Raw genomic sequence first — 24,041 nt, forward strand, 5'->3', positions numbered from 1 at the left:
TTTTGAGACAGAAGAGTTCTGGAAGTGGTTGCTCTCTTTTTATACTCTGCTATTGGCCAAATTGTGGCATTCAGATATTTGACCTTCATAAAAACAAACAAAAAAGCAACCATGCTTTACAGCATTTACATAAATATCTAAAGTTGGAAGTTCAAAGAAAATTTTAAAATATTTTCAGAACTTGGATTAATTCATTCATTTCATGAATTTTAATTAATGGTAATGTTTGTGCTAGGCTCCTAGATAAATGATGTATCATTAATTCAGGTCTAAATGCAACACTTTTAGGTTACAGTGTTGATTCAGGTACTGAAGCCAATACTGGAAATACATTAGCCATCCTTCTCTACTTTTTAATAAACAGTCATTTCCAAACAATTAAATAAATGACAAACACTCTCTTATTTAATTTCTGTGATTCTATTCAAAAGGAAGTGAGCAGACAGCTATGGTCAAGTCTTCATCACTTCCTAATACCATTATAACTGTGCTTTTAACTCAAGCCAGCCACAGATACTCCAGAATACACAAAGCAGAAGATGAATTAGACTTGAAAGATTGAAAAAATTATGTGAATGTGATGTTACTTCATCACTTCCTAATACCATAACAGTGTTTTTCGCTCAAACCAGACATATATTCCAGAAGACTCAAACAAAAGATGACTTAGATTTGAAAGACTGAAAAATTCATGTGAATATGATGTTAAAATCAAGTTTCTGGTCTTTGGACAGATTACACTGGGTTACTGCTACTGTTACTACTGCTACTGTGAAGGTGCTTTGTCCACTATAGCGCATCAATTAAAACAGTGGTCTCCAAAGTGTGGTGAGATGCATAAAACCTAGGGGGTGTGCAAGGTAATCCTTTGGAGTGCAAGAAAAAAATATTTTTTGTGCCATTATAAGAAAGATAGAATATTTTAAAATTTGAAAATAAGGCTTATTTTTTCTTTTTATCATCCTTGTTAAAATTGCTGTTCTTGGGTACAATTTAGAGTGTGAATTGTATATAGCACACTGTGCATGCACATAATTTATAAATAAATAACTGTAGATACGTGGAGAATGTGTGCTCTAAATTTTTTCATTGACCAAAAAAGTTTTGAAATCACTGTACTGTAGTGACTACTATGATCTCCAGCCACAGAAATATAAAAAATATTCAGTTCAATATTCATTCAACAAAAGAGTTGCAGTAAATCCATGCCAGGCTTGACCTCTGCAGCAGGAAATTTTTATTTTGAACAGTTATTCTACTTTAAACTCACAACTTAGACATATAAAGCCTGGCCCAGCACTTCACCTTTAATATGGGAGACTTCAAAACTGGAAATACAGTTTGCCAATAAATATTAAGTCTTGAAGAGCTGTTTCAGACTATAATGTAATGACATGAGAGTCCTGCTCTGGGACTTCCTGGGAACTGGCTCAGGCACAGAGAGCCCTTGCTCAGAGTGAGGGGTAGAGCTCTCCAGAAGACATTTGTATGAACCTGGGCTATCAGAAAGCAATTCTCACTGTGCCAAACAGACATTGGCAATAAAGATAATAATTTATTTGTAATTGCCCCTCATTGTGCTATGTAGTTTATAATAAAACACAATATAGTAAAAGTGGACAAGATAAGAGAAAATCCTTGCCCAGCAAAAGTAGGTATAAACCAGTGTAGGCCAATGTGTTAAGAAATGTTGATAGAAGGAAAAAAAAAAGCTTTGATTAGTTACTCAGTACTTGGATGAAGTTTCAACTCTGTTTTCCACGTGCAAAATACATGAAATATCTGAAGATTTGTGTTCCCTTTTCTGTGAGATTCAGATTTCTCTCCCCATTGCCCAGCCTGCACTGCCCATCCATTTGCAACTCCCTTCACCACCGTATTAGAAGCAAGCACTGTCGCTGCAGGTTCTGACCTTGATGGCTATGCCAAGATATGCAGGAAAAGAATTGTTAAGATTAGGAGCCTTGCTTGATCTCAGGCTTTGATGATTTAGAGATGACAGCTAATCTCACTCCTGTCAGATGAGGACTTTGAGGGTTTCTGAAAGGACACAGACAACCAGATTTGTCATTCACATGAGCTTAGGCTGTATAATGCAGCTTTTTTGACCACCATCTATTTGCTAAGTCCTTTAGAGATCCCACTAAAACCACAGAAATGCAATGTCCTCTTTAAATCATTGACATCAGAAAACTGAAGACAAGTATTAAACTTGATATCTACCTGACTGTTGCTAGTGTTTTGCTTTTTTTCAAGAGAAAGGAAAATATATTTGTTGGAGAATTAGCATTTTAGTTTTTTGGTTTTTGTTTTTTTTTTTTTTTTTTTTTTTTTTTGTAAAGGGCCTTCAAAATTGAGTAAGTTTTAAACAAATTTAATGAACTCTAAGTTTCTGATTTGTTTGATTCTGACTGAGAGATTGTGCAAATACCATATGATGTAAAAAAAAAAAAATCCTTCTTCTATTAGCCAAAAAAATATATTGCTCACAAACTAAACAACTCTTCAGGAGTAGGAAAAAAAATCCAAAAAGCAATAGTTCTAGACTCAGGACTGTGAAGTTCAGGGACAAAACTATTGTGGTGACCTTATAGCAAAGGAAAGGTGTTTAATGAAGTAGGATCTATGAGTGGGAGGGGATTAATTGTAAATTCAGCATTTGTCTTTAACTAAAGTTGGATTTGAAAACTGGATTTCTACAGGTTTTCATACAAAAGACTAGGAAGTCTTTTTATAAATCCCAGATTTATATTCATAGTAGATGAATTAGTTTTACTTAAATTCTCAGCCTGTAAATGTCACTGAAAAATAGATTAATCCAACACCCCAATGTCGTGCTAACAATCAGATCAAGAAGAAAGACACAAGAAATTATTAATCATTGAATCATGTTAGTTGGAAAAGGACACTGAGGTCATTGAGTCCAACCATTAACCCAACACTGTCAAGTCTAAACTATGTCCCTAATCACTATACAACATCCCTAAGCACCACATCTACACCTTTTTTAAAACCTCCAGGGATATGCGCTCAAATACTTCACTGGGAAGCCTGTTCCAGTGGTTGACAATTCTTTCAGTAAAGAAATGTTCCCCTAATATCCAATCTATACCTCCTCATGTGCAACTTGAGGCTATTTCATCTCGTGATATCACTTTTTACTTGGGAGCAGAGAGTGATAAGGTCACCCTTGAGCTTTCTTTTCTTGAGAAATGAGAGAAAGTAAAGGAAGCAGGAAAGAGAAGGAAGCAAAGAGAATTGTGAGAATGCAGGCATAGAAACAGGAAAAGAGGAGAATGGAAATATTAAAAAGGATGAGGGGAATTGTGAACATAAACAAAAAATTAGAAGAAAAGAGTCAGATTTAATACCAGGGAGAAAGAGAAAAGATCAAAGGAAATTGTCTATGATACAAAAAGAATACAGTTTGATAGAGATCAGAAGGCATGAAATACATGAAATAATATGAGCAGCCAAAGGAGGTGGAAAACCCATATACTTAACAAAATATATGTATGAGAATGTCAGTAGAGATACTCTGGTTTAAAAAAAATTAATGGGGTTGGCAGATAGACCCAGCACTGGTAGTCTGCACAGCCTAGTACATTGGGAAATATCCCTGAAGCATGCCTTCCTGAAAGAAGGAGCTGCTGCCATGGTCCTGGTCAGCTGAATCTCCTGAGACACTGGCTCAATCCCTGGAGTTTGCAGCAACCAGCTGGCACAAGTCGTTGGGATAGCAATTTTTTTAAATTTCCAAGTGAAGACTGTGACTATTCTTAGTTAGCAATGAAACCTGTGACAACACTTTCTCCAGGTCTGAGAATCACAGTTTCCTATGAGGCACACCTTAGCCATCTCCTGCTGCTGCAGAGCACAGCTGCCCACAACAGAACTATGTTTCCAGATGGGCAGAAAATTTTTTTGTGGATTATCAAATAGGTTACACTGGGTCCTTTGACTCCCCTGACAGTAAAAAACACCCAAGGAGATGGAAACCAATGGTGTTTTCCATTTGAAATACAACTTTGAAAGGCAAGGGTTTCTGAGGATAAAATTGACATTTTATGCAATAAATACGTCATTGTCATTTCTTTTCATGCTATCTGTGCAGCTTATATGTATCTCGTACCATTGACTAGAGAGCAAAATGCATCTTGTTTTGAGTGAGAGCTTAAGTAAACTGAGATTACGACATTTTACCTGAAACTGCCGATTGACTTACTTCTTGCATGGGACTGAAAAGGTACAGCACAGTGGGTTTTTTGTTGTCCTAAACTGGAAAAGACGTGCTGAAATGTTTGCATTAGGCTTACCATACTATTGCACTGACATATAATGGGCAAACAGAAATAGAGCTGGTACTAAAACTCCTGCAGCTCTATCCAGATAAGAATGTCACATATAATGTAACAAATTAGATAACAGCCATGTCTCTTTTCAGCAGAGAATTAAACTGACCTATTGTATCCCCTTATTTCATTGGGAGCTCTTCTAGAACCTAATCTCAATCTCAGTGCTCAATTACTGGTATATTTTATATAGCCTACACTTCTTCTGTTTCAGTATCATATTAAAAATATTTTATACTACTCAAAGTCTACTTTCTGCTTTATGGTAACACCACTTCAATCATTCTGGGAAAAACTGATTTTATGACTAAAGGATTGAAGGGTAAACAAAAATTTGCTCCAGGGAATATTTTTTGGGATAAATTTTGATCCCAAAACCACTTCTATTTCTACCTTACAGCTTGCTTTATGAAACACAAGGTAAAGTGGTTAGAAAATGCAACGTATTTTCCAAAGATGTTGATGAAAATAGATATGATATTAGTAAAAAGGCAACTGAAAACAGCAAGGTCTTTAAAATCACAACCACACTTGACTGAACAGTTACAAGTGTTCTTTTAGTCACCCTAAAGCTTCTTATTTCAAAGCTACAAAATAGATGTATTGACAGTTGCACAGGAATGAACTTTAAAGATACATAAAGGCAGCAGAGGTCAACCAAACTCTGAATAAATGTCAAGATGCCAGAGGCTCATGAGGAAGTGCAAGAAATTCAGGCACAGCTGCTGTCCCTGAGACCAGGATAAAGAATTAACAGTACTTCTCATGCAGTGCCCTGGAGTTGAAGCAAAGGAATTCCAAGTGTTTTCTTGTCCCAGGAAAGGAAGAAAAGAGGTCAGCGATACCCAGCTTCACCACTACTGCCCCAAGGGCAGCCCCTGCCAAATCTTAGCTAGAAAGGGAAAGTCTACAAAATTTTTCATCTTCACCCACACTCTTGTTCCAATAAAAGAGTGAAAGACTATTTTCACCTTTGTTCCCTCATCTGTCTTGGCAGTTATTTGTACATTTGTACAAATGTAATAAGTTCATGTATATGTAAACAAAAACATGTATGAATCTGTAACACTGCTTTTGCCCTTCAAGCTTTCTGAGAGATGAGAACCAAGCTAAGAGTTTCATCCTGCACTTCTGCTGACATCTCTTACAGACATTTTCAGAAACAGAGCTCAGAACTGCGGTGATTGTTTACCTATTGCTGAAAAACTTAATTATTCACACAGAGTTTAATAACAGGCTTCAGGGAATAAGTCAGGATAACATTTTTGCATCAGTTCAGAAGGATTTATGAGGAAGCTGAATTTTGCTAGTATCCTAGTTTTCCCCCACCTGTTATTCTCTCCAAAGCGAAGACAGTCCTGCAATTCACAGTGCCCTCTCAGGACAGAGAAGCTGCTCCAGCAGCTTACCCAGGAGCAGCTGCACAGCACATCCTCACAGCACATTTCCTGACATCCAGAGATATGCTCAGTGCCTGGCACTGCATGGGACTGCATGGCACTGCAGGGGCTGCATGGGACACCATTTGACTTGATAGCTACACTCCTGAATGAATTTACTTGTGGGAGGGATCTGCCAAGTAAGAGTGGCAGATTGTTTCCACAGCCTCTTGCAGACAATATTTTATTTTCACTTGTTCTGAAGTTGCCCATATGTTTCTCAGATAAAGCTACAAAGCCAGATGGTACAAATAAAATACATTAACAAGACCGACTGCCCTTGTGAGAGGAGATCATATTCCTCCAATAGGAACTGCTGACTGTAAGTAAACACATGGAACTGCAGAAAAAGAGGTGGATGCCTGGAGGAATCAAATTCAGTGAAACACCTGAGGCAACGAGTTTCTGCCCAGCCTCTAGGCACATCAGGCAGTCTCACTGAAAGTGCTGAATGGCAGCATTAAGGTATGTCTGTGAGGAAATCCTGAGGTTCAATTGCAATAATGCATAAGGCTTATTATGAGAGCATATCTTCAGCTGTGGGCATGACTAACACCAGAAGAGAGCCGCCACATTAACTGTACAGTTAAGCACAGTGCAAAAGCAATGAAGTCACTTTCAGGATGAGTTTGGAGAACTTACATCTGCATGCTTCTTGCTATCTTGCACGAAATCTGTGACCCATGGCATGGCTGTATTTTGTAGAGGTACTAACCAGACTGAAAATGGCTGATATGCCTTCCTATGCTGCACTCACACACCCCAGTTGCACAGAGCACATATCTTAATGTAGCCATTAATTACCCTTGGTTGCATGTACTTCCTGCAGTTTTCACTGCTCACCACAACACCTACTTTCTTCTGATAAATATTAGCTCTGCATACTCCTGATAAAGTATTAGCTCTGCATTTTTCACTTTTCATCTAATATGATTTAAAAGCTATGAATCTTCTGTTGCTTTAGGCATCACTGCTTACAAGGCTCAGCTTAATAAAGACTGGTTTGATAGGGCAAGAAGGAGGACCCAGGAAAATACCAGCCAGTCAGCTTCACCTCGATCCCTAAAAAGGTGATAGAACGGGTCATTCTGGAGGTTGTCACCAAACATGAAGAAGAAAAGGTCATCAGGCATAGTCAGCATAGATACACCAAGTCATGCTTGACCAATCTGACAGCTTTCTGCGATAGCATGGCAGGACAGGTCAACAAGTGGCGGCAGTGGATGTTGTCTACCTTGATTTCAGCAAGGCTTTTGACATTGTCCCCCATACTATCCTTGTAGGTAAGCTCAGGAAATATATGTTACGTGAAAGGACAGTGAGGTAGATCAAGAACTGGCTGAATGGCAGAGCTCAGAGGGTCATGATCAGAGGAATAAAATCCAGATGAAGGCCTTTAGTCAGTAGCATCCCCCAGGGAACAATGTTAAGTCCAGCTTTATTCGACTTTTTTATCAATCACCTGGATGAATGGATAGAATAGACCCTTGGCAAGTTTGCTGATGATACAAACTGGGGGAATGGCTGATACACTTGAAGGCTGTGCTGCCATTCGGTGGGGCCTTGACAGGCTGTAGAGTTGGGCTGAGAGAAACCTAATGAGGTTCAACAAGGCCAAATGCAGAGTCCTGCACCTGGGGAGGAATAACCCCAGTACCAGCACAGGCTGGGAACTGACCTTCTAGAGAGCGGTTCTTTGGAAAAGAACCTGGGAGCTTTGGTGGATTATGGACCATGAGTGGCAGTGGTATCCTGGAGTGTATAGAGAAGGGTGTGGCCAGCAGGTTGAGGAAGGTGATCCTCCCCCTCCACTTGGCCCTAGTGAGGCCACATCTGGAGTGCTGTGTCCAGTTTTGGCCTCCTCAATACAAAAAAGATAATGACCTACTGGTGAGGATCCAGTGGAGGGCTACAAAGATAATTAGGGATCAGGAGAATCCCTCTTAAGAAGTGAAAGCTGGGCCTACTTAGTCTTGATTAAAAACTGGGACGGGATCTCATCAATGCATGTAAATATCTCAAAGGCAGGTGCCAAGTGGATTGGGCCCAGTGACAGGATGAGGAGCAATGGCCATAAATTAAAGGCAAGAAGTTTTACCTCAAAAAGAATCATTTACATTGCAGGTGGCAGACTACTGAAATAGGCTGCCCAAGGGAGTTGTGAATTCTCCCCCTCTGGCAACAATCAAAACCAACCTGGATGCGTTTCTGTGTCACCTGCTCTAGGTGACCCTGCCTTGGTAGGGGGGTTGGACTAGATTATCTCCAAAGGTTCCTTCCAACCCTAAGAATTCTGTAATTCTGTGATATTTGAGGTTTCAAATCTGAAGAATCATTGCTAATATTAATAATCATTACTATAAATTATTTGTTCTTTTTCTTTACCTTCTATATTACTCATTGAATATGCGTAAAGTCACCTGTGAAGACAAATTTTAAATGACACATTGCAAAGTCTTGGGCTTAAAGACAGATTTATGTGTTACAGATATATAAATGTAAAGTAAAAAATAGGGAATTTCTCTGGTGACCCCTCCAATTTGGAATGTGCTGACTACAACAACTTAGGTTATATTGTAGGGATTTCTCCCTGAAATTTGTGTGAGTGTTCATTTAGATATGAAAAAAGGATAATTTGTCTGCCAGAACCTTTTAAAGAAGAAACAGCTTTTTATTTCTCTAGTAAGAATAAGAATAAATTAGCTGCCCATGATTTGATTTCAGATGTCTTGCAATTACCAACAGTTGGACAAGAGTAGGTAAATATTTCTTCAGGTGTTGACAGTGGATGCCACATGGCTCAAATGTGGATTGAAAACCATTCTCTTCTTTTGAGTCAGTTTTTTGCTATGTAGTTACACTTGTTCTTCACCCTTCAATATCACTGAAAATATTCCTCATCTGACTGACCTCTAGGGTCAGCTGTTCTGTGGGCATTTTAAAGAATGCTAACAGTTTGATATACAAACAAATTTAGGAAATTTCTAAATTTAAGCATTCCCTGAATAGTTGTTACATCATAGTGATGTGAAGAGCCTGCTCTGAGCCATACAAGCATCCTTGCTTTCACAAAAAACAAGTTACACATGATTTTTATACTGTGCAAGATAAGAAAGAAAGAGACTTCTACAATCACTGGAAAGGGCAGATCTCAGTCGTGTAGGAATGATATCTTGGTTCATTGTGGGAATCCAGGACATCCCTCTGGCTGCTCTGGAAGGTCTGGGACCCTGGCAGGGGGTCAGAAACCCCCCTGTACAGAGCCCCGAGAAACACTGTCTCTGATCTCTGTCCATGGAAAAGATTTTTCAATCTTAGAGGATGAATTACAAGCTCTGAGTGTTTGATATAAGTAGTAATTGGTGTGGCACGGGTGCAAAAGCAGAATTTTAGGATTCTAGGTAAGGGGTTCAAAGGAGGCAAGATGGAGGAAACTGAGCGTGCCTTGTCCTTTTTCTTCTTCTTCATGCCCTCCATGTTTCACTGTGGTGTTGGCATTTTTCTATTGGTTTAGGCTGGGGACACACTGTTCAACATGGGTGATAGGTATTGGCACATTATTGTAAATATACCACACGTAGTTTTTAGTACATAATATTTGTAACATCCCACTGAGGGGCAGAGCCCTGCACACTGTCCTGCGAGACAGACCTGCTGCAGGTCAGAGAGAAAATATTTTAGATAAGAAAGAATAAACAACCTTGAAAACCAGCACAGATGTATTACGACTCCTTCTTTGGCAGCGGGGCTGAAAGACAGAGACTTTCTACAATCTCGGGAGCACCTAAATATCACAGATCCTGACAGGTCATCACCTCCCTGATCATTCAAGCTGTGTCACAAGGACGTGAATCCTTTAGTATGCAGGAAGGTCCAGTTCTGAAATGCAAAATCAAACAGATTTATTTAAATTATTTTTGTAAATGAGATAAGATATGTGAGCAGAAAAAGCCAGTATAGTTTTTCAGATCAATAAAAATAAAATAAAAATGAAGAATTCATTTGGAATGATAAGGTGTTAGGGTTTGATATTGGCGCAATGCCAGCGCCCCTATGAAAATGTACTTTCTTAAATAATTGCTGTAAGATGTGATTAGGAATAAAGTAGAGCAGGCTTAAACTTAATAACAAAAGAAAAAACTTTATTAAACTACTACTACTATAAAAGACACATACATTAAATTTAGGATGAAAACTTTTTAAAACATTCTTCTTTTTCTTACTTAATTTTTAGCAAAACTACAGTGAGACACTATTTAGGATTCTTGCTTAAGTTGTTACTTTTCAGATAATTAATATTTAGTTTTTTAAAGGAAAGAGAAGTTTCTCTTGCACTATAGACACTTTAGAAAATACAGTTGCTGCTTCTTGTGTTTCTATGTTACACATGGCAACCTCCAGGAGAAAATTTGTTAGTGTTACTCTCTCTTTTTTATGTTACAGTGCTCTCACTACTGTGTATGGACAGACTGCCTATAGGGCTCCTTTAAGGATGCTTTGCCACGGACTAAAAAAGATATTAGTTTAGCTTCTCATTTTGGGACTATAGTCTTCTCCATTTTCTTCCTCCCCTGGGGCTGAGGGTCTCAATGAACAGAGATTATCTTCTTCTTGAAGACAGAGGGTATCACTACACCCTCCTCAGCTTTTCTTTGTTCTCTCTATTTTTGTGTTGGTAGTTGTTGAAGCAGGTTTTTTGGTTTACTACTGTATCTTTTTAAAATGTAGTCGCTATTGCAGAAGAATTTGGTTCAGTTTATGGTTAATAAGAAAAGTCTAGTTACAAGTTACTTTATTATCTCTTTCTACCTTTTTTTTTTTTTTTTTTTTTTTTTTTTTTTTAATTTCAGGTTTTAGACTGTCTTTCTTCTACTTCAAATTGAGGAAGAGTAATATTTTATAAAGCTTTCATTTTCTAAGATAGAGTTAAAGAGTTAAAAGTTCAGACTCCCCGGAGGCTGAAATCTCTGCCTTAAACTTTAATTTTTAAGGCTGAGCACTTCCCCTGCTTTTTCTTTCCCTTCTGCCAGTAAGTTCATATGTGCCAGACTCTCCGTTTCTTTCCCTCTAGTAGGAGAGGAGAGGGGCGAGGAAAACAAAAGTATCTCCATTTTCCACCACCCTTCTGTCTGCAAGAGCTAGCCCAGTTTTAGTCTTTTACTTTAGCCTATTTCTCTCAAGCCTCATGGCTTCCCCTCCCCTACCCAGCCTGTGGCTGGGCAGGGGAGAGTCTGTACTCTTTAACAACTAGAATTAAAGAGAAAGTTTTTTTAGGAGTTCTTACTTTTAAACCCCTGTGTTCTCAAAAGTGTGTCTATGCCTTCTGTGGTCACTCTAGGTGCCAATATCAAAACTTAACTACTGATTAGTTTGACTACCAACTTCCTGAGAAAATTCACTTCCGTGTTAAACCACAACATAAGGTTAATAAAATTTTTTCCTACTTCCGTTTCTAAACTTGTTTGAAGTTTGTAGAGTTTCTTCATCCTTCCAGATGATCCCTCCAGAGATATTCCTTCTAAAGGGTATCTTAACGGGAAGACAGAGTTTTAACCTCTCTAATCCATGCTGCTTGCATTTCTTTAATTTTCCATCCTGGTGACACATCTTTCATAAATCATGGAGTCCAGCTGTTAGTTCATGAACCGTGAGATGTTACAGGCTAGTGTTTGCTGCTGTTAGCTGCTGATTTCACAGAGTGAATAACTAACTCTTTGAGATGAGTTACACATTTAGAGTCTCTATGTTCATTTTGAGAGGGTTGTTACTGCTCTTTTAGTAGGACAGATACCCAAGTTTAGCAACATTTCTGCTTTTGACCAACACTTCAGGAATATTTCTCCAGTGTTCACCTCTTGTTTATGCAGACTAAGGAAGTGAAAGCAGATTGTGAAAGATTCACCCTGAAAAAGTATGGACCATTGTCTTAACCAAAATATTTTTATTAAAATACAAGAATTTCAGTTATAATTTCTTCCTAGTGAACAAAAATATAAAATATTACTTTATTTATACATTAATTTAAACCAGTAATAAGCAGAAATATTCCCCATCTATCTAGAGCCTAAGACAATACTCTTTTAAGTATTTCAGTGTATCACAAGAGACATATTCTCATGCAACTACTGCTCTGGTGACACATTAATGAGAACGTTATAAACATCTACAGAGTGCTCACAGAAAAAAAGAGGTGGCTTTGAAGATATATGGAAACACAAAAGCTGCAAAACTGAGCTTTGCTTGGAATATTAAGACATTTTTTCACAGTTAATGTGAGGTAGTAAATATTTTCCGATATCTCTGACAAGTTAAATGAATTTGATAAATTTGTAAATAGATAAAATTTGAGACCATCAGGCTATTTCATTGAGGTGAAAGATCATCAGAATGTACAACAAAAAGTGTTAGAAAGATCACCAAAACATGACAGTGCAATATGAACATTTATAGAGAATTATAAAGATATGGAAACCTCATAATGAAATGAGCAATTCCATGGGGCTATAGCTGCTTTGTACAGCTGGTACCACTGCTGTGGTAGGCTAAATTTTGTTAAAGCTTTTGAGTGTTTTTATGAATTAATGTAAACTTTTAACATCTGCAATACCTGGTATTGGAAGAATAACTTGTACATAGCACTATGTACCTAACATTAATCTATTTGATGTAAAATACATTAGGAATATTTCCCCTTCGCATTTAAAGTTACAAAGCTCCTATAAAATGGAAAAAAAAACCCATCAGATATTAAGGTATAAATTATCCTATAATAATTATAATAGTTCTCCTGAACTGTGTTTTCCCAACATATATTTTAGGTATACCAAGTAACCAGGAAATCAGCCTTATTCAAAGTAAACTGGACAATCTCATCAGTCAAATGAAAACAGATTCACCTCCTTGAGGTCAGTATATAGATAAAATATTGGCCATTTTCCTCCTTCAGCAATGTCTAAAGCCAGGTACATAGCTTTCACCTCTGCAAACTGAATTGATTTTCCCTTCTTCTTCAGCAGTTTCCAGACTTGTCATAGAGGACTCCATACAGATGGCCTCTATCTCCAAGGCTTTCCTACAACATGGCAGTAGGAAACTATCAGTAAACAAGGCATATTGTTTCTCACTTTCTGGTAATTTATTACACACTGAAAACTCTTCAGCAAGGCTTCACCTGAGCTGAACTATCTCCTGTGTGATTTGTTCAAAGGCTTGTCATTGCTCAGGGCCCTGTTTGAAATCATCCTTCTTCCAGATCACTTGACAGAGAGAGCTAGCAATCAGACAGCCCTTTGGAACCTGCATTCTCTAAAAACCCACGAGGCTTAAGAAAGCATTCTGTTTGTTGATGGAGAAGTAGTTGTTGTTTTGTTGATCACATCTATTGGGATTTGATGATGTTCATCTTGACATTTTATTTCTAAAAAGTACATCTCCTGTTTGCCTTAAAAAAAAATATTGTATTTAAAAATCAGCTTTCATATGGATTTTGACTATTTGCTTCCCTTTCTGAACTACTTCATTTGGATTGTTGCACACAGTGATGTCATCAGTTTGTCACAGGTGTTCTGGAGCTTCACTCTGATCCAGTGCAGTCTGGATCAGTCCATGGCAGACAGGAGGGCTCTGTTTCTATCCCTGGGGCAGTCATCTCCAGGTGTACCGGGTCCTGCTCTAGGGGAACTAAGAGTGATCTGCACTCTGCACTCTGCCTCCAAAGGGATTGAGAAAAACACATTAGTGATATAAATTGTGGCATATACTTGCCACATATATACAAAAGCATATACATGCCTGTGACTCCAATTCATATGGAAGTTGTAGCATGCCTGGTACAGCAGCACCCACCTGTGCCATGACTTCATTCAGTCCACAGTAATCTACTGTTAGTCTCAATTCTCCATTAGAATTCTGCACTGGCCACGTGGGAATATTAAAGGCCAAATGAGTCCTGTTGATCACTCCTTGGCTCTGCAGTTGACATATCACCTTACAGATGGGAACTGGGGAGTCTCGATTAGTGTGATATTGTTGGTAGCAATCATGATCTATCATTCTCCAACTTTCACCAATCCCACAACAGAAGATTCCTTTGAGAGACTGGACAAGGGACATGGCTGCCTAATTTCCTCCAAGGCAGCTACTCTGAAAAGTCACTAGTACCATCATGGGTCCCTGAAATACTCTCTCCTGAGATTATCTGTGCCAAGGAGGCCCTGCAGGGAGACATCAGCAAATTACAAGCCTGGACAATCACCAAAAGTATGAAGTTTAACAAGGGCAAGCTCCAGATTCTGTGACTGGGAAAGGGCAACCTTGGATGTAGAGACAGAGTGGGGAATGAGAGGCTGGAAAGCAGTGCCATGGAAAGGGACCTGGGAGTCCTGGTCAATGGCAAGTTGAGTAGGAGTCAGCAGTGCCCTGGCAGCCAGGAGAGCCAAGCATGTCCTGGGGGGCATCGGGCACAGCATGGCCAGACAGGCAAGAGAGGGGATTTTCCTACTGTGCTCAGTGCTGGGGTGGCCTCACCTCGAGTGCTGGGGGCAAATTTGTATGCCACCATATAAGACATTAAGCTGTTAAAGACCATCCAAAGGAGGCCACAAGGATAGTGAAGGCTCTGGAGGTGGAGCCTTATGAGGAGTGGCTGAGGTCACTTGGTCTGTTCAGCCTGGAGAAGAGGAGACCTCACTGCAGGTACAACTTCCTCATGAGGGGAAGAGGAGAAGCAGGCACTGATCTCTTCACTCTTGTGACCAGTTACAGGACCTGAGGAAATGTCCTGAAACTGAGTCAGGGCTGGTTTAAGTTGGATGTCAGGAGAAGGTTTTTCATCCAAAGAATGGTAGAGTACTAGAACAGGCTCCCCGGGGAAGTAGTCGCAGCACCAAGCCTGTCTGAGTTCTAGAACCATTTAGACACCACTTTTAGGCATGTGACTCTTGGGATGCCCTGCACAGGGCCAGGAGTTGGACTCGATGGTCCCCTTCCAACTCACCTTAGTCTATGATTCTATGATCCTATGAATGATGCACGGAACCTCTGAGCCAGTCTCCATAGGGTTTTTTGTTACTCATTCCTGGTCAGGCTGACTTCAGTCTCCAAACCGGTCAGCTGTTGGGATCCCCTTGCCATGCCAGAAATACAATGGCATTGTATTGACTTAATGGCATTAGGGTACACTGTGCACCTCCATCTCCTAGATACTTATGTGGGCCCAATGTGCCAATGTGCTGTCTGCAAAACTGCAAAACTGGTTTTCCCTTCCCTCGCTTCCACCTGGCTGGAAGCAGGCCTGCCCCCCCAACCCCCCCACCCCCCTCGCCAGTCCTTCTCATAGGATTCTCCACTTATTGCAAAAATGAGTTAAAGCTAAAATCACTCTCTACAACATATTTCTGCTAGAAATCCAAAACAGATAATTAGCCTCCACATTTTATCATAAATAATTTGATAAATTTATCATGAAATCTAATGTGAAAACTTCACAAGGTTTACTGGGACTAAAATCATAATTTTGTATGGTGAGATATGGATAATGGATAGAGAGTAAAACTGGAAGAATCACAAATATTCCATAGGGTCATAAATAGGACATATTTTCTTTGTTAATAGCTGCCTGTAAAAGTTCAGAAATTTGCTTACTTAGGAATTCTATCTAAGTATAGTTATTGAAGGGAAAGCACTAATTTAGTCTATTCAAGCCTTTTAACACATATACTTCCCTCTGCCATTTCAATATTATTGCATACTAAAAGATAACATGGATGTAAAATTAAAGCAGTAGTGTAAGAATGCTACATTTTGAATCAAATACATAAATTCAAGGTCAGTTCAGTTAGGGAAAGGAATGTTTTCTAGAAGAAATTGTATGTTCTATCTCACCAAACCACATACAAATCTATTCCAGAGTAATCTTCTTCTTGGTCATAACTGTGTGTCATGAATTAGGCCAATTTGGCTACATAGAAAGGATCAACCCACACAGATCTAATTGTGGGATCAGGCCTTCTAACAGAGATCATAAACAGACACAGCTCATAGCACTTGTGTTAGTTGTCTGCTCAACCAAAATATCTGGATACAGGCACTGTATCTCAAGGGAGAAGATAATAAATATGGGGCCAAAATATTTATTTATGAAGAATTACTGAGTACATTAGATGTCAGATTAGAGGTGAAGGGCCACTCTGCTTGTCTTCAGGTATCTTCCCACTAACTTTTCAGGCAGAGGTATTAATTTCTTCCTACTCTACCATGGGTAAAATCAATTTAATTTTTCTTTTGTAGAGATCCATACAATTTGATTATATCATACTGTCATGATTACATCATATCACATCTTCCCACAGTCATAGCTTAGTTATAGTCCATTCAGGTAAGAGCTTGAATCAATGATCCTTGTGTGTCCCTTTTAACTCAGAATATTCAGTGAATTACTCTCCAATGCTTTTTTACAAAGCTATCCTGGGGTCTTTCATTTGCAAACTGTATAAAGACATCAAAAGTCTGTGGATAGAGAGTGAAAACAGTAGGAAATCAGACAATATAAATGGCAAGTAAATTCTTTATAAATTTCTTATAAATGGCAAGTAAATTCATTTTTAAGGCTCAAATTAAACAAAAGAATCAGTATAAATGTTCTTATATTTGAGAAAAGAGTATGAGAAGTAAGAGTTAATGAAAAAGAGCAAACACAAGTGATGAGATTTTCCCTTCCACCCTTTCAACATCAATGAATATTTTATTGAATTCTGGAAGGCATAAGGGAACATTTTTTTTTTATTCTAAGGAAGGGAATTTTCAATGGGATTTTATATATTTATTCTAAGAGTAGCATTTATTACAACTGCTTTATTTTCTAGTAAAATTTGTTAAAGGATACAAAACCCGGTCCTTTTTGCATTATAAAATGAAGGTGACTATTCAGAGACTATTCTGTTCAGTGTCTCGCTGTTGAGGTACCTGGTCTTTGCCAGTGTAATCATCTTCTGCTAGCATCAGTTCCAGTGGAATCAAAAGAAGGCACTGGGTAACTCTAGCTGGTGATTTGATTAAGAGTTGTGTAGATTCTTCAAAACTGCACAGCTCATGGAGGCACAGCAGAGTCCAGGCCCTCACATTATCATCTTCTAAACACTTATGCTATGATTTTAAAGAATCAAAATTTTAAAAAATCATGCTGAGAGAAAGCTTTTTTTTTCTTTTTAATGATTTAAAGCTTGTACTTTCAATTGTGCTGTTTATTTCCTTGAAACAACTGTTTGTTCTTGCACTAAATTCAATATGGCTCATGAGTCATTAAGTTTGAAATTGATTTGGCTTTCTGGAGCAAGCCCCCTATGTATTTCTTCATTTGCTGAAAGGACACAGGCTCACAGGGTTTTCAGTGCTTCTGGTACCCCAGGGGAGAGCTCTTTAATTGGTGAGTGTACAAAAAAAATAGTAATTCCTTTGTAAGAAATTTCTCCCATACAGATGCTATGCTTTATTCTTTTATCTGGGTTGAGCCAGTAAGCAGCTGAGTACCTTTAATTCCCTATTGAAATCTGTGGGGGCTGGTAGAAATTCTTTACCACCAGGTCATTTCAAAAGGAATTTGTGTAGCTTGGATCTTCAGAAGGCTGACCCCTTCTTGAACCGGTCAGCTATGATCTGGAACAGAAAGTCCTCACCAGGGGAAAAATGTCACAGCTGACCCTACTCTGAGAATATTGAACTGTAAGGCCTCCTGAGATCCCTTCCATATCGAATTTTCCTGTGGTCCTAGAACTCCTCTTGGTTTTAGACAGTGACATCAGAGTTCACCAGCTGCTGGATAGAATCCACTCTATATCTAAAATACTGGGATGGGTGGAACAAAAAGTGTTTAATAGCCTTAGCTAAATATTAGAACCTTAAGTCATATTGTTCGTTTGGTTTTTGGTTTAAATTTGTCCTCGGAATAATTTTTCTCTCAGGAGGGAAAAGAAGAAAGAGCACACTAATGACCTTTATGTTTTGAAAGAGGTGAGCAAAAATTTATTAAACTGCAGTCAGGTAAAGCTCTTTGCACAGCCAGACAGGGAAATATTTGCAGAGACTTCAAGGTGGGCTTTGGGCAGGAAATGGTTTGGATTCATAAAAGTGGAAAAGTCTAGTTAAATGTTTACCTTGTATGTAGCTTGAAGTGGTCAAGTAAAAACAGAAGGTCATATATGACATTTGCAGATATCTCCAGATAATACTAAATATAGGCTGGAGTTTGTCTTTGGGGAAAGGGGCCTTTACACTGACATAATGTTAATTTTAGAATTTGCTTCAGTCTCCCACAATATACCTAATACAAGTGCTTTACATTAGGAGAATATAATTATGAGGTTCAGGTACGCAAACATTGTAATCTATATTTTGAAATAGCACCATGACAATTAATGAAAATTTCTGAAATTACCAGGAAATATATTAACTCTTGAACTGGTGGATGACACTAAAAGGAGCAAGAAACAGTTTTGCTGCAGTAATAATATTAGACTAGTGGAATACTAGGGTTTCTTTCTTGTCTTTTTTTTTCCCCATCTGAGCACTATGAAGATTGAAAGTGTACTCTGATAATATGAGTTTCTCAAGGAAATGCATATGCATTCAATCAATAACTATAATAATTGTAAAATATATAATATGGCTAACTTCACAGTCTTTAATGTATTTCTCTGCAAAAAACATCCTATGAAGGCAAAAGGTATGGCTATGTCCTATCACATAAATTGAAAACTTTATTTTGAATGGTATATGGTAACATTTTCAATGGCTTTGTGGGATTATAATTAAACAAAATCCACTAAAATATTTTAGGATGTGGTATTCACATTAGGTCACTAAGTACCTTTATAAAATTTGCCAAACACTGAATACCTATGGCAATGCATAGGTAATGTTGACCTGTTGAAGTCAAGCTTTTGACTTAGCATTACAACCTAAGCTTCTAATTCCTACTGAAATTACATTCCAGCACATGAGCTGCTCTGACTGATCAAAATTTAGAATTAAGTAAATGTCCTCCCCAAGTCCCAGACAGGCTGAGTAGGCAAGAGCTGCCTATTGATGACTGGACAATGGCTCAGGGCAGCCTCACAGAGGAGGGTACAAAATATCAAAAGATTTTATGTCATCATATCCTTTCTACTATTCATGGCTGAGATCACTGCTCAGCTGGGGAAGCACCTTGTCTGTGGGGCCCCAACTTATAGATTCCCATGGACATTCCCCCAGTCTCAGCCACTGCTTACATGTGTGTCTCCTGCTGCCTGCTCACCATTAGGTTGGGGCACTCCATGACTCAGCTGATCATGGAGGTGTGTCTAGACCCATGTGCCACATGAGACACCCACCTGGGCTGTCAGCTTCAGCACAGGAGCTGCAGGCTTCTTCAGAACTGGATCCTTCTCAAAGTGAGAAGTAATGCTTATGCTCTGAAGTTAAATTTTCATTAACCATTTTCTGGAAGGGCCTCATTTTCTTGCTGACTTTAGGAGGAACAGGGTTATTTCATACGGGTTCTAATGGTGGGATTCAGTTCAAAGCAGCTGATCTGACTACACCTGTATGTGAAAAAGCCAGCTAATGTCCAGGTCAGCTGTCCATGTATATACTTGCTTTCTATAATTTGAAATGTTTGTGGCATTCTATACAGCTTTATACAACTGCACAGCACTGACAAATAATTGCAAGCAGGACCTAGGTGAGATACACACCTTTTGGAGCAGCAGATGGAGGCCAGGACTTACACCTGAGAGTACCTGTCATGGCACAAAGAGCTGGCATATTGGCAGCTAAGCCAAGCCCAGTGACTGGAAAGGGAGCAAGAGCATCTGACACTCAGAATTCTGACTCTAGCCACAAAATGTTAATCCCACCTTAACTTCAAACTGTATTCCAGCTCATATTCTTAGATGCATGAAGTGATATGAGGTTGGACTCAGTTGCCTAAAAAAAGGATTTGGTGCCATTTTAGACACCATTAGTTTTCTTATATAGCTTCTACATCCACTGATGATCCAATTCATATGGTACCTGGGCATCTAAAATGGCAACAAGACCCCTATGTTTATTGAATTCCATCTGTCATCCAAGTTCTATAGCTAGTAAACATTCAATGTTTCAAAAGCAGTAGGGTTAGATCCAGGATGTTTGATGGCTTTGTTGCTAAAAGCTGAGAGGAATGAGGGTGGAGAAGGGAAAGGGAGGGAAAGGGATGAAAGGAAGGAATTTAAATTTTCCACTTTGACCTTCATAATGACAGTTAACTACTGGATAGATCTAATGGTGTCAACAGAGTACAATACTGAAGTTATCAGTGGTAAAGGTCTGCTGCTCAGCAAGATTGTCTACCCTCCATGTTTCAGAAAATATAATAATTTTTTTCTTATATACTGATTATTATTGATCATAATAAAGCAATGATGTTAGCAATCAAATGAGAGAGGAATAAAATAAATATTTTCTAGCATAAAAATTTTTAACAAATTATACTTTCAGATCAGTCTTTTTCGCTCCTCTTCCTGATATTCTTTTGTGTATGTTCTGTATCTGCAGCAGTTCATTAATTGTCAGTAAATCTAATTATGCTATGTTTACAATGTCTAATTTACCTTTACTTTCAGCTAATTGGCCTATTAGCTTGATTTGGGGAATAATCAGTTTGAAGTGCTGAGCACACAGATGGAATGGAAGGACAAAAAACTGAGTAAATCATATCATACAGATTTATTCCTCACCATTTTTTTAAAGAAATGTGATGGCATCCTCTCCCCACTTCCCCTATCCTTTCAGTACCTACATGATGAAAAAGTTTTATATATCAAGTTAAATCTGAAAAGTGTGCCAAGCCTATGCCATGTTTTCATCCTTGGAACAGTCAGAAGAAATGCAGAGTTTGCCTACTATTTTAATACCACAAACCAAACATATAGAATATCTGAAAGCATCTGAATCTTTAGTCACTACAATCACTACAAGACCATCAAGAGAAAGTGATTATCCAATTAATTTGATTGCATGCTATACACACTCAGAGTTCCTACAAAGGGAAGGATATTGGTGCTATTAGGCAAGTTCTTATTAAGATCATCAGCAAGAACTCAATATCCTGCCTTTTGAAAAATTTTAGCCAGGTATAAATCCAGAACAAGTGAATATTTTTCCTCTCTCTGAGATGCAGTTTTGCTCTCCCACACTCCTTGCAGAATGAGGAACTGTTACTGGTTCAGGAAAATAGTACTGCACTTTGCTGAAAACTTCCCTCTGTCTGAAAAAAAGTTTAATCAATGAATAGTTTTATGATTTGTTATACTGGCTAGTTACTGTATAGATCATTATTATAATTAATAATTTATTAAATAAGTAGTTTCACCACTGACTTTTCAGTTTTGCACAAACAGGTGTTTTTCATTATCTAGCTGCTAGGTAATAACCTCATAGAACTGAAATTCTGTGTTAAAGATAAATATTTGAAGAGATCCTGACATTAATGCTCTGGACACTTCAAGCAAGTTTCTGGTGCTATTTTAAGATGATGACTGTTTTCAGGAAATAGATCAAATAATTCCCTTTTCCTCTCTGAAAAGGAAGTCATGCCATCCAACTATTTGTTTAATTTGGAGCAGAAGCACCACCAAGCAGTGGAAGCAGCCTGTCTTCCCCTAATCATATATATGTAATCATTAGTGGCTGCATAGATAAACTGCTCTGTTTGGGCAGCTCCAGAGTTCCAACAACCTGCCTGGCTAAAGGTAAGTAGTCTGTGTTATGTTAGAAGTCCATAGTATTTTAGTGACAGTGCTTGGACAGAGAAGTGGCAGAAGGATATAGTTACTGTCCTGTTTCAACCATATCAATAATATGAGATAATTATATGATGGGCTGTGTTTCATTAATTGTGTTATCTGCTACAGTAAAATGTGATTTTAAAAATTGCCCTCAGATTACCGCTTTGCTGCGGGGTTTCTGCTGTTCACTTAACTGCTGGATTTTTTTTGTTTTGTTTTGGGTTTTTTTTTTTTTGTTTGATTTTGTGGGTTTTTTGGGGTTTTTTTGGTTTTGGTTTTTTTTGGGTTTTTTTTTTTTGTGGTTGGGTTGGTTTTCTTTTTTATTTAGGAATGGTTTGAAAATTTCCTTCTAATAACAAAAACTTGAACTTCAAAAGCCTGCCTCCCTAATGACTTGAGTGAATGTTTCCTAAGGGGTAGTCTTTCTAATCCTTTCAGTTGGAATTGGATTAAATCATATGTTAGGTTATATGTTTTATTGCCTTCATGTTAACATGTTAATATTCTTTTAAGAATTGTATATGTTTAGTATTAACTTGTCTGAATTCATCAGTAAAAAGTAATTTTTGTACAAGTCATTCCATGTAGAATAAAGGGCAATGTTCTCTTTAACTTGTTCTTGAAGAGCAACTACTGTTCTCCTGTGAAGGACCTTTTCACTTGCCAGAAGTAATGGCATGTTTTTCATTCCATAAAAGATGAAAAAGAAAACTGTTTCCTTTATCAGCCTTTTCATACCAAATGTGATTATTATCATCTTTTTTATTTGTACAGATAATCAAGACATAACTGTAGGTATTCTTTGTGTCTAATAAATATTCCTATATTTTTGTTGCAGATGATCACAGTAATGCTGTTCTCTAGATGTATAGATATTATATATTTATTATATATATATAATTATATATTATTAGTCTTCATATTTTATAGGACTTTTCTGCCAGGTACTGAACATTGATGTCCTAAATATTGTTCAGAATTACGTAGAATAAAAAGGCACTTCTCATCCCTGATGACACAGAGAATTTGAAAAGCTGGTCTGCAAGACTGCTAGTGACCTTAGTGCACCTAATTCTTGCCTGCTGAGGATTTGGGGTACTTTAGGATAGATTATCAAAAAAATTATATTTTCTTAATGTTTTCTAAAAAAATAAACTGAAGTAGTAACAAAAAAAAAGTGAAATAAAAGGTCAGAAAAGTGCTTACAAAAAGTCAATAAGAACCAGAGTAGTCAAAAATAAGTTGAGAATTCACAGATGAAACAGGTTTATATTCCAAATAAACTCTTCTGCTTCTCTACCTCAGTATTAAGTAAAATATCAAGAATGCATTTTAAAAGAATAAGTGGAATCCTCAAAAATTAGATAAATGAAATGAAAACTCTTTATCACCTAACTGAATCAGTCTCACGCAAGATATAGGAAAGCTTTTCAGGTTTCCTGTCTCCAGCATGGCTGCACATTCATGCATAGTTTTTTGTTTGTTTGTTTGTCTGTTTGTTTTAATCTACAGTAAGAACTAGACAATCCTGCTGCAAAGCTCCTGACAGAAAATGCATTCTGCATTCTTCACTCATTTGTCAGCAGTGCACTGCATCCAAAGTATGGCCAGCATCCAAAGAGACAAGAAAAATGGATTAAAGAGTCTGGGTTTTATGAAACCATACTGTGTCATCAGTACATCATCACTGTAATAAATACTGGACAGAACGATCTTGCAATTATTAGAGCCATATTTTTAGTGAACATATACTGATGTTACAGTTTGAAACCTGCTACCACAGCTTTGACTCATGGCTATTATTACCGCTTTCCTTTCCTACTCTGCGTGAGACAAACACACAGAAATTCAGCCATTCGATGCCTCAAACTGCAAACCAAGGTTTTCTTGTATTAAAAGATATGTCAATTTAACTTATATTACTTGAAAAATAGTTTTGGTGTGCATATGAACAGCCTGTATGGATACACGTGCTTAAATTTCAAACTTGTTTACATCAATTGACTCTAAAGAATGGAGCTAATGGACCTTCATATCTGTCATGTTGTGACTAGATTAAAAATATACCCAAGTGCACTATCTTTTTTGAAGTCATGGCATAAATTTTATGTAGATTGTCTCAATTCTGACTAGAGATGAGGAATTAAGTTATACTTTAACAGCTTTTTGTATCTTTGGCACATTTTCCCACTTCTTGCATACCTAACATTACCTACTTATACTGACGAACTACCACATTTTGTTTAGCAGTATTAAATGGAAGCTATCTTTTTTTTTCACTAGATTAAAAATAAAGGATCAGGCTGTTAAGACAGAATGGAAACACAATGTCTAGCTCCTTCCAGAAACCAAACTCCATCCAGTAGGTACAGAGAGTAAAGAAAGAGATGGGCCATGCTTTGAGGGCCACAAAGAAAATTTGTCATTTCCTTGCACATGGTCATATT

General features: G+C 37.9%; 1 long non-coding RNA gene across 3 annotated transcripts; it reads left to right on the top strand.

Moving 5' to 3' along the window:
* Positions 1-6,752: 6,752 nt before the first annotated feature.
* LOC137470865 (uncharacterized) lies at positions 6,753-23,254 on the top strand. Of its 3 annotated transcripts, none has more exons than XR_010997278.1 (3): positions 6,753-7,074; positions 21,394-21,558; positions 23,107-23,254. It is a non-coding gene; the product is annotated as an uncharacterized lncRNA (long non-coding RNA). The 3 variants fall into 3 exon arrangements; XR_010997279.1 differs by lacking the exon at positions 6,753-7,074 and adding an exon at positions 16,365-17,797; XR_010997277.1 differs by lacking the exon at positions 6,753-7,074 and having other exon boundaries at positions 21,055-21,558.
* Positions 23,255-24,041: the final 787 nt, after the last annotated feature.

This window comes from Anomalospiza imberbis, chromosome 3 (genome assembly GCF_031753505.1).
Source record: "Anomalospiza imberbis isolate Cuckoo-Finch-1a 21T00152 chromosome 3, ASM3175350v1, whole genome shotgun sequence".
NCBI lineage: Eukaryota > Metazoa > Chordata > Aves > Passeriformes > Viduidae > Anomalospiza > Anomalospiza imberbis.